Here is a 14806-nt window from a genome sequence, read left to right as displayed (position 1 = left end):
TCTGTAGAGGCAAGCAAGTCTGTAAGGGTAAGCAAGTGTGTCTGTAGATTCTGTAAGGGTAAGCAAGTGTCTGTAGATTCTGTAAGGGCAAGCAAGCAAGCGTCTCTAGGGGCAGGCAAGTGTGTAGGCAGCAGCGACAAGCATGTTAGTCTGTAAGAGTCTGTCTGGGCACGCAAGAGTACATGGGTGCAGGGCCAGGCACGCGGGGCACGTTACCTTGTGTTCGCGGGGGAGGGCCTGGTGGGAGAAGTCCGGTTAATCCTCGGGGCACACAGGCAGCCCTGCTCGGCGGCAGATCACGGCCCCGCTGGCAGGCCGCGGCCACCTCGTTAGCTGCAGCAAGCACGCCTTCTTCCTCATCCTCTTCTGAACTGTTCCGCTTTGTATCGCTTCATGGCTCCTACTTGCTTCTTCTTCACTTATACACTCCACTGCACACTTATATACTCCACTGCACACTTAATACTTCACTATGCACACTTAGATGCTCCACTCTGCACACTTAATACTTCACTTTGCACACTTAGATGCTCCACTCTGCACACTTAATACTTCACTTTGCACACTTAGATGCTCTACTCTCCACACTTGATTCTTCACTGCACACTTAGATGCTCCACTCTCCACACTTAATACTTCACTGCACACCTAGATGCTCCACTCTGCACACTTAATACTTCACTGCACACCTAGATGCTCCACTCTGCACACTTAATACTTCACTCTGCACACCTAGATGCTCCACTCTGCACACTTAATACTTCACTCTGCACACTCAATACTTCACTCTGCACACCTAGATGCTCCACTCTGCACACTTAATACTTCACTGCACACTTAGATGCTCCACTCTGCACACTTAATACTTCACTGCACACTTAGATGCTCCACTCTGCACACTTAATACTTCACTGCACACTTAGATGCTCCACTCTGCACACTTAATACTTCACTCTGCACACCTAGATGCTCCACTCTGCACACTTAATACTTCACTGCACACTTAGATGCTCCACTCTGCACACTTAATACTTCACTGCACACTTAGATGCTCCACTCTGCACACTTAATACTTCACTGCACACTTAGATGCTCCACTCTGCACACTTAATACTTCACTGCACACCTAGATGCTCCACTCTGCACACTTAATACTTCACTCTGCACACCTAGATGCTCCACTCTGCACACTTAATACTTCACTCTGCACACCTAGATGCTCCACTCTGCACACTTAATACTTCACTCTGCACACCTAGATGCTCCACTCTGCACACTTAATACTTCACTGCACACTTAGATGCTCCACTCTGCACACTTAATACTTCACTGCACACCTAGATGCTCCACTCTGCACACTTAATACTTCACTCTGCACACCTAGATGCTCCACTCTGCACACTTAATACTTCACTGCACACCTAGATGCTCCACTCTGCACACTTAATACTTCACTGCACACCTAGATGCTCCACTCTGCACACTTAATACTTCACTGCACACATAGATGCTCCACTCTGCACACTTAATACTTCACTGCACACTTAGATGCTCCACTCTGCACACTTAATACTTCACTGCACACTTAGATGCTCCACTCTGCACACTTAATACTTCACTGCACACTTAGATGCTCCACTCTGCACACTTAATACTTCACTCAACACAAAGATTCTCCACTCTGCACACTTAATACTTCACTGCACACCTAGATGCTCCACTCTGCACACTTAATACTTCACTCTGCACACCTAGATGCTCCACTCTGCACACTTAATACTTCACTGCACACTTAGATGCTCCACTCTGCACACTTAATACTTCACTGCACACTTAGATGCTCCACTCTGCACACTTAATACTTCACTCTGCACACCTAGATGCTCCACTCTGCACACTTAATACTTCACTCTGCACACTTAGATGCTCCATTCTCCACGCTTAATACTTCACTGCACACCTAGATGCTCCACTCTGCACACTTAATACTTCACTCTGCACACTTAGATGCTCCACTCTGCACACTTAATACTTCACTCTGCACACCTAGATGCTCCATTCTCCACGCTTAATACTTCACTGCACACCTAGATGCTCCACTCTGCACACTTAATACTTCACTGCACACTTAGATGCTCCACTCTGCACACTTAATACTTCACTCTGCACACTTTGATGCTTCATTCTCCACTCTTAATACTTCACTGCACACTTAGATGCTCCACTATGCACACTTAATACCTCACTCTGCACACTTATTACTTCACGCTGCACCGAGCTCTGTTTCTCCGTACACTTTGCCTAATCTCTTGTTTTGCTTTTCAATTTTCTTTTCCTTCGTTTTCTTCACTGTAGCCTAGTGTGGTCTTTCAGCATCTCCCTTTTCTGTCCTTTTGTTTGTTTCCTACTGTTACACTTGCTGTTTTCATTTATCTTTTCCTGCTGTGTTCTTTTTTCCCGCCAAGTGTAAGTGAACTATGAACTCCATAAATATATCCAAACGACTGATTATAATCAGTCGTGCGATAGATAATAATTATTATCTATCGCACGTGTAGTGTCAAGCACCCGCGACTATAGGGAACTGAAGGGTTCAAAAATATATCCAAATAACTGATAATTATCTATCCCACGTGTAGTGTCAAGGGCAACTTCCCCGAGCCACACACTGCACCTCACAACACCACCACCATCACCGGCAAGAAGCTCACTGATCAGCTGACGGCGGGCAAGCGCGGGCCGCGGCGCGAACACGAGGTTGGCGGGATAAGCCTTGTACTCCTACCAACCAAAGGGTGGTTCTGCATCCCGTATGTTGGTTCTTGTGCATACTAAAGTTACAAAACAATGATAGATCTCAGTTTTATATACCGCCCACACAGATATAATGCTTTGTTTCGTTTTCTTATTGCAAGTGACCAGTTATCACACGTTTGGCACCTGCATCACTTCGCTCCGCTCTTCCCTCGTTTAATAATTATTGCAGAAACTCTGTCAACTCTTTCACTGAACAAGCTTATTCGTGTACTGACAGTAAGAATGGAAAGATCGACAGAGGACAGAGAGGCGAGAGGCTGGAGACGGTGACGGAGCGGCGGGCGGCGGCGAGGAAGGGAGGCAGGTTGGACACAAGCGGTGGTTGGGGGTGACACACACACACACACACATAGCAGATACAGAGGGAAAGACGTATTTGTATAATTTCATAGACACCAGAAAGATTGATTTACAATATGAAGAGTCTGAAGTTGGTATTCTTAGAGACGCTTCCGCCTCCTACAGGAACCCTAATGAAACTGCCTAGTTTAGGCTTGTTATAGTGAAACCAGATTTGGCGTTCGCTCCCGCGGGTCCTTTCCTCCCCGCCGCTCTGCCACACAGGCCCAATGATAACTACATATGAAGTCAGTTATTGGGGTGGAGGAGATAGGTTTGGCTCTGAAATCGGCAAACATAAGAGGCTGAGTAGGACAGTCTGGCAAGGCTGTAGGAGGCACGAGGAGACAGGGCGTGGGAGGGAGGGACACGGAAGGGAGGTACCTAGTCAGCAGGTATAATAGTTACGCCTGAATCCGTTTGACTTGTTCTTTCGCCGTCGACCCAATTTCCGGTCTGACTTGCAGCGTGCGAGTCATGAGCGAGGGGCGGGACGGAGACTGAACCAAACCTCCGTCAAACACCATATTACTGCTGCTTTTGACGCGCTGAGGATACGTGGAGGGGGGAGAGGAAGGTGAGAGAGAGAGAGAGAGAGAGAGAGAGAGAGAGAGAGAGAGAGAGAGAGAAAACGAAACAGTTGTTTATAAAAAAATCATTGCTCTCTCTCTCTCTCTCTCTCTCTCAAATATTTCGAATACACGCACTAAATCATTTACGTATATATTTTCTAGTTAGATATAATAAGTATCGGAATAAGGATAAGAACAAGAATAAGGATAATAAAAGACATAGGCAAGAATTGGTTCACCAATAGAGTGGCGGACGAATGGAACAGGCTTGGGGGCCATGTTGTGGGTGCCAATACCGTAGATACATTCAAGAAGAGGTTAGATAAAGCTATGGATTGTGAGGTAAGGTGGGGTTGAGTGTACAGGAGCTGCCTTGTATAGGCCAACCGGTCTCTTGCAGACTCCTTACGTTCTTATGTTCTTATGTTCTTATAATAATGGATGATTTCGACGCTACAGCTATTCAGTTACCGTGAACCGCAGAACCTTACTGAAAAATGCCTGTCTAATGTTATTTTTATTATTGCACTAAGTCACTGGTGGTTGAGTGTAATAATAACAATGGGTTTATGTGTGGAATTTATTTACCGTGAACCACAGAACCTTTGTGAAAAATGTTATGCCAGTCTCCTGTGACATTAACTATTGCACTAAGTGAGGGAACTGGTGGTTGACTGTAATAATAACAATGGGTTTATGAGTTGAATTTATTTATCGTGAACCACAGAACAGAGTGAAAATAATAGGCTAGTCTTCCATGTTGTTATCTATCGCTGCTAAAGGTGATTAAAAAAAAGAATGTACAAAATATACTATACTAGAACTACGTAGAACCGAGAATGAAAGTAATACGCCAGTTTTCTAACATGTTATTTATTGTTGTTAAATGTGACAAACAACAAAAGAAAATATTCCGCCCCTTCTCCCTTCCCTTCCTTATTTGTGGGTCAGCACCTTGGTTTGGGTTAGTAGAAGTAGTAGTAGTACTAGTATTCGTAGTACAGCAGCAGCAGCAGCAGTAGTAGTAGTAGTAGTAGTAGTAGTAGTACAGCAGCAGCAGTAGTAGTAGTAGTAGTACAGCAACAGTAGTAGTAGTAGTAGTAGTAGTAGTAGTAGTAGTAGTATATTCAACTAGAACCTCCATATTAAGTGCTTTCAATCTTCCGAGGAAAATAAAAGGCTAATAACTTAGGGCCGCTTTCACAGTCACTTTGTTTGTGTTGATCGTTACCAATAGCAGCGATCGCCGCTATGATATTTCACGTGAAACTGGCCTATGGGGTAGTGGCGGTTGCAGACGAGGCGAGAGGTGTCGAGTGTGTGTGGTAAGGTGCGGGGCTAGGCTAACCCCGCAGCCGCAACTACCCTATCGGACAGTTTTATGTGGAAATACTATAGCGGCGATCGGCGCCATTGGTAACGATCAAAACAAACAAAACGGTTGTGAAAGCGGCCCATGTTGGTGGCTCTGTACAGAATCTTTCCAGCTTAGATTTCCAAGGAAAGGCAAGTGAGAAGGTCTTTGTTTTCTTAATACGGTTAAATTTAGATGGAAGTGGAGCAGTAAGGCCCGTACTCACAAACCTTTGGGGGGCTTACACACACACACACACACACACACACACACACACACACACACACACACATTTGATAAGGCTGTGGTAGAGGCTGGGTTAGTATTTCCATGGGTAGTTTTATGAACCTAGTGATAGTTTTAATTTAACACTGGATGGTTACCTAATACACGTGAAACATATTCTCAGACATTTCGAGGCTCACACACCCACATATGATAAGGCTGTGGTAGAGGCTGGGTTAGCATTTTCATGGGTAGTTTTATGAACCTAGTGATAGTTTTAATTTATCCCTGGATGGTTACCTAATACACGTGGTCCATATTCTCAAACATTTCGAGGCTAACACACTTACATTTGTTAAGGCTGTAGTAGAGATTGTGCTAGTATTTCCATGGGTAGTTTTACGAGCCTAGGTATAGTTTGACAAGGCTTCTGTGCCACGAATGTTAGAAAACACACTAAAGAACCCGATCAATCTCCTTTGGGGCTTTGAGAAACATTTGTTGCAGGAGCGGAAAGCGTCTGAGAATACGGAGTCATTACGGCCCATGACTTGTTGAATGAGGAGGTTGGCGTGCAGGCAGTGTTACCTTGGAGTTGGAAGGAGGGGAAGCACAGGGTTACCACATATAACTCTGTAAGGGGGATGGACAGGTCGGGGCTTCTGGATTAATGTTGTGTACGTTGACTTTTAAATACTGTTTGCACACCCTCGTCCGGGAGAGTCTGACAGGGAGGGACACACACCACACCCACAACACACACTCATAATGACACACGGTAGAGTCAACAGTCGTGCCTTACGTTGACACAAAGGCTTGAATTTGTACACGCGTATAGTGGTAGTACCTCGTAAAACAATAATAAATCATTGCCATAATTAGAAGCTGCTTGTCTATTTATCTGTTTGTTTGAAAGTGATGCACATTTGTTTCATATAATCACTTACTCAGTAATTACAAACTGATAAAACCATGTGTTTATGTATTTATATGTATTTATGTCCGTTTATTTCAAAGGGACAGAATGTTCAGATTATCACCTGCTTCTCATGAACTCTCTTTGTGCCTCCGCGGTGCAGTGGTTAGCATCCCTAACTACGAATCTGGGGGCCTGGGTTCGAATCCCGCCTGTGCAGTCAGGGTGAAACCCGCCTGGCTGTTCAACCCCCCTTTGGGACTGGTCGGTAATTGGGTACCTGGGGAAACCAAGGGAGGATAAACTGTGGCAACCAGGATGTCACAATTGCCCGTGTCCCGTGGTAATGGGTTCTCACCCAACACAGGCACAAAGGTCAATGCAACACAGGTGAGCACCGATGCCACGCGCAGCTTTAGCGGATCTCCCTATAACATTACTCACTTAGTCATGTGAACGTTTCAGTAATCACAAACTAATGAAGGCGTGCCTAATGAAGGTGTGCCGACGGTTCCTGCGTGTGCCCCCGCGACCCAGGAGGCAGGTGGACCAAGTCGCCCCGCGCGGCCCCAGGTCCCGCCGGAGCAAGGCGAGGAACATGACCACCCGGCCTCCCACTTACAGGTTCACTTCCATTACAGTGCACAATGCCGCGGACTCCCACTCTTATGATGCCCCGGAAATTGGCTTCCGTGCAGAGGTGGGCTAATGCGCTGTTTGAGGTTAAGGTAAGGTAGAATAATGAATGCCTATTTTGGAAGAAGGCTTGTCTGGGAAGGGTCTGCTACCAGGATATTTCTGAGTAGCTGAAGCAGGTAAAGAAAAATAATAAGTAGCACTAACCAACTTTCATTACTGTATAAGGGCTGGAAAGGTTAAAGTATGGTCACGGGTATATATTTTGGAGGAAGTTTCGTCTTTAGGGAAGGATCTAATACGAAGATATTTCAGGGATTGGCTGAGAGAGGAAAAAAAAGTACCTCAATATGACTTAGGGGAATACTGGTTCATTATTTGCTTTAGGAAGTTAACAAAAAAAGTAATGAAACGAATATATAGTTAATTATTCTCGTTATGGTGGTAGTGGTCTGAGAGAGAGAGAGAGAGAGAGAGAGAGAGAGAGAGAGAGAGAGAGAGAGAGAGAGAGAGAGAGAGAGAGAGAGAGAATATGGACATTTGAAATATAAATCTCGTCTAAACTACCACCCGGAGCATCAAACTACCCCTGGAAATGCCCAAAACTCTTACGAAAACCGTGTCAAATATCTATGGTTGGGCGTCTAAATGTTTATGAATATGCCCTCAGAATCCCTCCCGTTACCCTCAGCCTCTCACAAACCTTTCCCGTGTTGTACTTCTCTCTGCTCTCTGGTGTTGTTTTACCGCCAAGTGTTATAATATTGATGGCTGCAAGACTCTCATCTCCTGCACTGCCTCGGTACATGACTTGCTACTCTCGCTGATCTATATTGCAGCGAGTGTTTTTACTACTTCGTCCTTTACAATGGAAACCTCCCCCACAAACGGACGTCCTTTCATTTTATTTCCTATCGCTATTTCAAGTTCTATATCGAAAGAGGAGTGTCAGAGGCGTAGTGCAACTAAGCCTCGTCAAACGATCACTATATGGACAAAACTACCCATGGAAATACTATATAGCGCAGCCTCCACGAAAGTCTAACCAAACGTGGGTGTCTAAAAAATAGCCCGTATTCTCAGACGTATCAGCTCCTCTGTTCTCCTGTTTGAAAAGCCTCTCGTAGAAGTTGCTGGAGTTTTATGGACCGTTTTTTATCCCATTGATAGATTTACCGGTCTTCTGCACCTTGAACGGGGATATGACCTATGGAAACCCGGTTAGTCTTCTCTGGGACCTTGGATAATAGTCGTTATGAGAGCCCGATACCTTCAAAACATGGACCTGAGTACCGAAATGTTTTAGAGTACGATCCGTAGTATCAGTAAAAGCTGCGACACAAAACATTACAGTATCTAGAAAGGTGTGAACGAACTTTTGATGAGACGAACGGGAGATAAGATTATTTGAAACTTGAATGCGACAGAAAAAATAGAGACAAGAATGAAGCCGCCATCCCGTACAGCAATTGTAACAAGCAGTGCATCTCCAAGTCCACTGATGTCCTGTCTTGTAAATGAGGGCAGCACCAGAGCCATACAACAGGAGAATCTCGCCAACTTCATCACCGAAAGAGCCGCGCGAAATTCAAGCTGATGCTGATACAAAATATTTTGTTGTGCTTTAAACTGTCTGTGCTTTAAACTGGCTGAAGGAAAAGTGAATGAACGAATGAATGAGTGAATGGGAAAATGGGTGATTAAAAAAATATGGTAGACTCATGTACGTGTATGTGTTCTAACGTACAAGAATATCTAACTGTTGGCAGAATGGGAGGCGAGGCGCAGACCGAAGCACACGATACAAAACTACATTAACGGACACCCACGAGTCTGCTTCAGCACTAAAGGAACGTCGAGAGAGAGAGAGAGAGAGAGAGAGAGAGAGAGAGAGAGAGAGAGAGAGAGATGCCGGGCGCATAAACCCGAACTGTATTATTGTTCGGCACCATTGGGTTAAAAGTGGTTGAAAAAGGCCGTAGAGTCGTCATACTCAGTATGCATAATGGCCCAAGACGCAGAAAACGATGCTTTTATGGATAACTAAGAAAACTGTGAGATTCTATGCTCAGCTGCAATAAACATAAGCCCTCACATTATATATGCAATTCTTAGTCTGACTATATAGAATTTCTCTCTCTCAGCTTAAGTTTTATTATTTATTCTATGCATATATATATATATATATATATATATATATATATATATATATATATATATATATATATATATATATATATATATATATATATATATATATATATATATATATATATATATATATATATAAAATGCACTTTTCTTAATGATCATTCAGGATTTATTCATACACTACTTTTATTCTTTCTCTCTTTATTGTATATATGATTAGTTATGTAAAATGTATTAACAATAAATAACACTCTACTCTGTCACGTCTACCTGATTCTCCCATACTAGTCCTGTTCACCCCCACCCCTATCCACCTCACGTTGACCTGAGTTCCCTAGGGAGGGTAATGAGGTCAGCACTAAAGAACGGATTACAGGGTCTAGCTTAAAATTACCTTCATTAAGATTAAAATTATCAAACTTTTGTATACATGCAGACTCTATTATTCTACGTTTCTTAAAGTTATTACATTTATACAATAGCTGACTGTCGTCCCAGTTAATAGAGTGATTATTTTCTGAAGCATGTTTAAACATAGCATTATTCAGGTTACATGTCCGAAAAGCATATAGATGTTCTTTTACACGAGTTTCTAAATTTCTAACAGTTTCTCCAATATAAACAAGGTCACAATCTTTACAGTCAATTTTATATACGCCAGCTGTACCATCTACAAAATTCTTGTTTTTACTAACGTTGATTTAATGGTGGAGATATATTTATATACTATGTTTACATCAAGGTCCTTATTAACAGTTTTAACGACATCAAGTTCAGGTCAGGTCAGGTCAGGTCAGGATCAGGTCAGTTCAGGTAACACCCCAGACAGCAGATTCGGTCAAGGAGAGGTCATCAGAAGTGACCGCATAGAAATTAATTCAAGCAGTCTCTCTAGAAGTTTTATAAATTTATATCAAGAATATAATAATTTTGTTCAAAATAAAAAAGAAATTCAGAATGACTTTATCCCAAAGAAACTGTTTAGGTCAAGCAGTAATGATCCTAAATGGAGACGCAGAGTTAGAGGAGACATGATTGAAGTATATAAATGGTTCAAGGTGATTAACAAGGAGGGCAGTGACGGCATGAGGTCAAGTGCACTCAGGTCAGCCACAGTTTGGTGGTGACTGCTGAGAGGACTCAGTCAGAGGCTAAACTTCATCATGGCAACACCTAGAGAAGTGTTCGATTTCGAAGACGAAGGTTTTTCTACTATCATTCTAACCGAGACAGAAGATTTAGTGCATTTTCGCTTAAACGTGAAAACCGACGAAGAGTTCCAGCGTTGGAAGGAGCTATACATGGGAAAAACCAACACTTGCTTCAACGTCAAGCATGTATATCCTGCCCGTTGCAGAAAATTGCTTCATAAAATACTAATTTGTCATCATGGTGCTGCTCGCCACTTGGGAAAGAAGAGAACATATACTGGGTAAGTACCTGTTAACAATTTGTTCTATAAATAGGATACATTTACTATGCCCTGCGGTTCAAAATACATATCAGTTATTTTTAACACACTATATGAAGGAAACTGCAAACCTCTCGTACTCAAGGCAGCTCCTTCTACCATCCCCATTTCTTATCTATGCTGTTCTTGATATTCATCTTAACCTTGTTCGTAGGTGCCCTGTAACAATGGACGTTGTCATTCGGTTCATAACTAAGGACACTGTAAAGAAGGACAAACTGATGGCCACACACCCATGCTTCGTAAAACTGAAGGGACAGCACAATCACTCTCTACAGTCTGCAGAAGCTCTGAACCAGCTTAGGGTACTTCCGGAAACGAGGGAGACTTTGATTAAGTTTTTTGAGCAAGGTACGGTAACTAATTGTTCACTGACTACTTCATTTCGTTTTTCGTTCTGAAAATACTAATTTCTAAGCAGGATTGATGTAGCATTTTATGTTGTGTCTCTTAGTGCACTTGCACTATTGACTGTGTAATATTTTAACACTTCAGACTGCATGTGACATAGATTTAAGGAATATTTTAATAGCTAGGTACATTATTCATGTCTGCGCGAGCACCATGGACAACACATTCTGCTATACGTTCAATTTTCAATTTTCAGGAATGACTGCTAATCAGGCTGGAAGATTCCATGTCCTAAAATTGGGCTGTGTGATGACTTATTTGGACAGGCCAATCATGCTATAAACCCATCGCCTCGTGCTATCAGTTATATGAGAGACGAATGGCTGAAGAATGAACATGGTGGCCTGAAGAACTTATCAATGGCAGAGGCAATCAGAAAGTATGCCGCAAATAACCCAGATGTGACGATACTGGAGGACATATCAGAAGGAAGTTTTACTGCAGTACTTGTTACAGCTTTTATGAAGAGAGTCCACATTAAATTTAGGGAAGCTGGAGAAGTAATCTTTGTGGATGCCACGGGATGTGTTGACCAACTCAACACTTCAGTTATTCCTTCCTCTGTGCTGGACCAGCAGGTGCTGCTCCACTGGCAGTGCTGTTTACATCTTCCCAAGATGAAGCAACACTGAAAAAAGGTAAGTCTGACAATTTTCCATTTACTGAATGTTGTTAACTCCGACTGTGGATTTGTAATCGGTATATTGTGCGTGTGAGAAATACATAGAAATGGTCTTCGTATTGCATACTAACTCTCTCTCTCTCTCTCTCTCTCTCTCTCTACACACACACACACACGCACACACAAAGGGTCGGTTGGAAACCTAGGGTAACTGTCATTTCTGTGAAGCTTGGCTTGTGCTCTGGACGCATACTTGGATATATCTGAAGTTAATCACCTTTGCTCTTATCTACAGGTTTTGAAATGGTTAAGAGTGCTGTAGCAGAAAAGGCCTTCTATGGGAAGGGCACGCCGGAGACTTTCATGACTGACAACTGCGATGCCATGAGGAAAGCCCTAGCAGCAACCTGGCCTGGAGCTCGACAGTTCCTCTGCATTTTCATTTTCTACAACAAGTATGGAGGTGGCTATTGGACTCGAGACACGAAATCAAGAAAGAAGATCGCCAGGAACTTATGACTATAGTGAAAAGCCTCGTATATTCAGCAACGAAGAACGATTTATTCACGTCATGGGGAAAATTCAAGGCTAATCCTCTTTCGGAGAAGTATCCTAACTTTAGAAGGTACAGTATATTGCCATAATGTTAATCATATCTATAACAATAGTGATTTCGTAATATGGATGATAAGTACAGATAATGCATTTTTTTTTAATATTTTCAAAATCATCATAATAATTGATAACATTTATATACTACTACTACTACTACTACTACTACTACTACAGACTTCACGAGCTGTCTAGATGTTTGCTGGCCTTTTGTAAATAGTTAATGTAAGGTCGTGTGAGTTTCCATGCTCTTCTGAACACCCAGTATTTAGGTCTAACAACTATTTTTGTTTTCTTATTTCAGCTATCTAGGCTCACTGATGGAAAGGAGTGACGAGTGGGCGATAACGTTCAGGGCAGGTGCGGTGCTACGTGGACATCACACCAACAACTTCTGTGAGGCAACAATGTGCATCATTAAGGAAGTCGTTCTTAATAGGTAAGCGCCAAGGGATGTTTCTTTCTTATTTGTGATGGCTGGTTTTATTAATATAAGTACCATACATCAACATGAAATTCAAACTGCCATTTTACTGACTAGTTGTACAATTGGAGGCCTTCTCGTAAAGCTCGACTGTGTTCTATTACTTTTTTTTTTTTTTGTTCTACATATTTTCGCATCATCAACAAACTCATCTGCGTTACTAGTGATGACAATGTCCTTAATTTTCTTGATTTCCGTGATTATTGTAAGTAGGGTATTACTGCCTATTATATTCAAGTGTTTCCATTACAGTAAATCACATACACAACATATTTTCCTTTCTAATAATTAAGTTCCCCCCTGAATCTAATATTCTGTTGCATTCTGTTGCTTCCCCTTATCAACATTTAAGTGTTTGCAGAACATTACTTACTTGTCTATTTATTCTTTCTCTCTCTCTTTTTTTTAGATGCAAGGCATACAACGCAACGCAGCTGATCATTTTCATGGCCGAAATCTTTGACAGCTACATGAAGAAGAGGCTGGTGGACGTTGCGCTTGGCAGACGGAGAGTGAAATCATTAAGCACGGCTACACTGCCTCTAGAAATGGTTACTTTCCAAGGTAACGGAAAGTACAGAGTCCAGAGCCAGTCTACTCCATCCCTTCAGTACGACGTAGATCTTGTGACTGGATTTTGTGAGTGTACTGCAGGGGAAAATGGTTCCTTGTGTAAACATCAAGCTGCCTGTGCAGACTACAGCATGACGGTCCTGCCCCAAGTCTTCACTGCCACTACTGAAAACAGACGGTGGCTGGCGTCAGTGGCAGTAGGCGACGAGAAAGTTCCACCCGAAGGCTTTTTTAGAGGACTGTTGGAGCCAACATTAGAAAAAGAAGAAACTGCCTGTGCTTCTCCTGTTCAGGAATCCCAGGAAAGCATAGAGATCCAGCTAATGCCTCCTGAAGTGAACGTCGAGAATCAAGATGAAAATCCGCACCAGTCTCCAGATGTTGGCGAGTTTGTAGCTACATTCCAAAATGTGGTCGAAAAATATGCCAACAGTGACACTGCGGCAGCCCTCAGTACTGCTGTGAGACGGTTAAAGACTGTGAAAAGTGGGAATCAGCTGAACAGCATACTGCAGACCTTTGAAGTGGCCTTTGCAATAAGGAGCTGGCAGAGGAAAAATTCGATGCCAGCCAACATCTATCGCAAGAAGAGGGCCAGGAAAACCCAGAGGTGCAGCCCCTCTTGGTAAGGGACGACGACCGAGCCACTTACCAAACCCAAAACCAAAACGACCGCGAAATTTGTCCCAAAATATTGCGCAGAACGTGGCTAATGCTAAGTCACACGGGAGTGGCCACTAGGATAGGGATAAAGACTGTGAAAAGTGGGAATCAGCTGAACAGCATACTGCAGACCTTTGGAAGTGGCCTTTGCAATAAGGGAGCTGGCAGAGGAAAAATTCGATGCCAGCCAACATCTATCGCAAGAAGAGGGCCAGGAAAACCCAGAGGTGCAGCCCCTCTTGGTAAGGGACGACGACCGAGCCACTTACCAAACCCAAAACCAAAACGACCGCGAAATTTGTCCCAAAATATTGCGCAGAACGTGGCTAATGCTAAGTCACACGGGAGTGGCCACTAGGATAGGGAGTATTGTACATGCATTGAAATATAAATTTTGAGCGTCGGTTACAGATTTCTGTGGTATTTGTAAATATAAAGAAGGTTTGCCCGTTTTTCTAAGCTTAAGATGAAATTGACCGCATGAGGAAAACTGATGAACATTTAGAGGAGAGAGTAGAGTGTTATTTATTGTTAATACATTTTACATAACTAATCATATATACAATAAAGAGAGAAAGAATAAAAGTAGTGTATGAATAAATCCTGAAATAATAAAACTTAAGCTGAGAGAGAAATTCTATATAGTCAGACTAAGAATTGCATATATAATGTGAAAGCTTATGTTTATTTAAGCTGAGCATAGAATCTCACAGTTTTCTTAGTTATCCATAAAAGCATCGTTTTCTGCGTCTTGGGGCCATTATGGATACTGAGTATGATGACATGACTCTACGGCCTTTTTCAACCACTTTTAACCCAATGGTGCCGAACAATAATACAGTTCGGGTTTATGCAGCCCGGGCAGTCCCATTACCTGAGGCCGCCCACTCCTCGCTGCCGGGTAAGTGGCCCAGGGAGGTGTGAATCTCGTTATCTCGAGTTGACGCCTTGCTCCAGTCT

The 14806-nt window shown here is 42.8% G+C and overlaps 2 long non-coding RNA genes across 9 annotated transcripts; one reads left to right on the top strand and one right to left on the bottom strand.

Annotated features, from left to right (window-relative positions):
- Positions 1-432: 432 nt before the first annotated feature.
- LOC126991333 (uncharacterized) lies at positions 433-2562 on the bottom strand. 8 transcript variants are annotated; one of them, XR_007745416.1, is made up of 4 exons: positions 1709-2562; positions 1256-1380; positions 838-1126; positions 433-689 (listed from the first exon to the last, which is right to left on the bottom strand). It is a non-coding gene; the product is annotated as an uncharacterized LOC126991333 (long non-coding RNA). The 8 variants fall into 8 exon arrangements; XR_007745414.1 differs by having other exon boundaries at positions 1297-1380; XR_007745412.1 differs by having other exon boundaries at positions 838-1380; positions 1709-1876; positions 2004-2562.
- A 9395-nt stretch (positions 2563-11957) lies between these two features.
- LOC126991332 (uncharacterized) lies at positions 11958-13486 on the top strand. The gene is made up of 3 exons (XR_007745408.1): positions 11958-12139; positions 12431-12565; positions 13020-13486. It is a non-coding gene; the product is annotated as an uncharacterized LOC126991332 (long non-coding RNA).
- Positions 13487-14806: the final 1320 nt, after the last annotated feature.

This window comes from Eriocheir sinensis, unplaced genomic scaffold, assembly GCF_024679095.1.
Source record: "Eriocheir sinensis breed Jianghai 21 unplaced genomic scaffold, ASM2467909v1 Scaffold261, whole genome shotgun sequence".
NCBI classification, from domain to species: domain Eukaryota; kingdom Metazoa; phylum Arthropoda; class Malacostraca; order Decapoda; family Varunidae; genus Eriocheir; species Eriocheir sinensis.
This window is presented reverse-complemented; position numbering and strand designations above follow the sequence as displayed.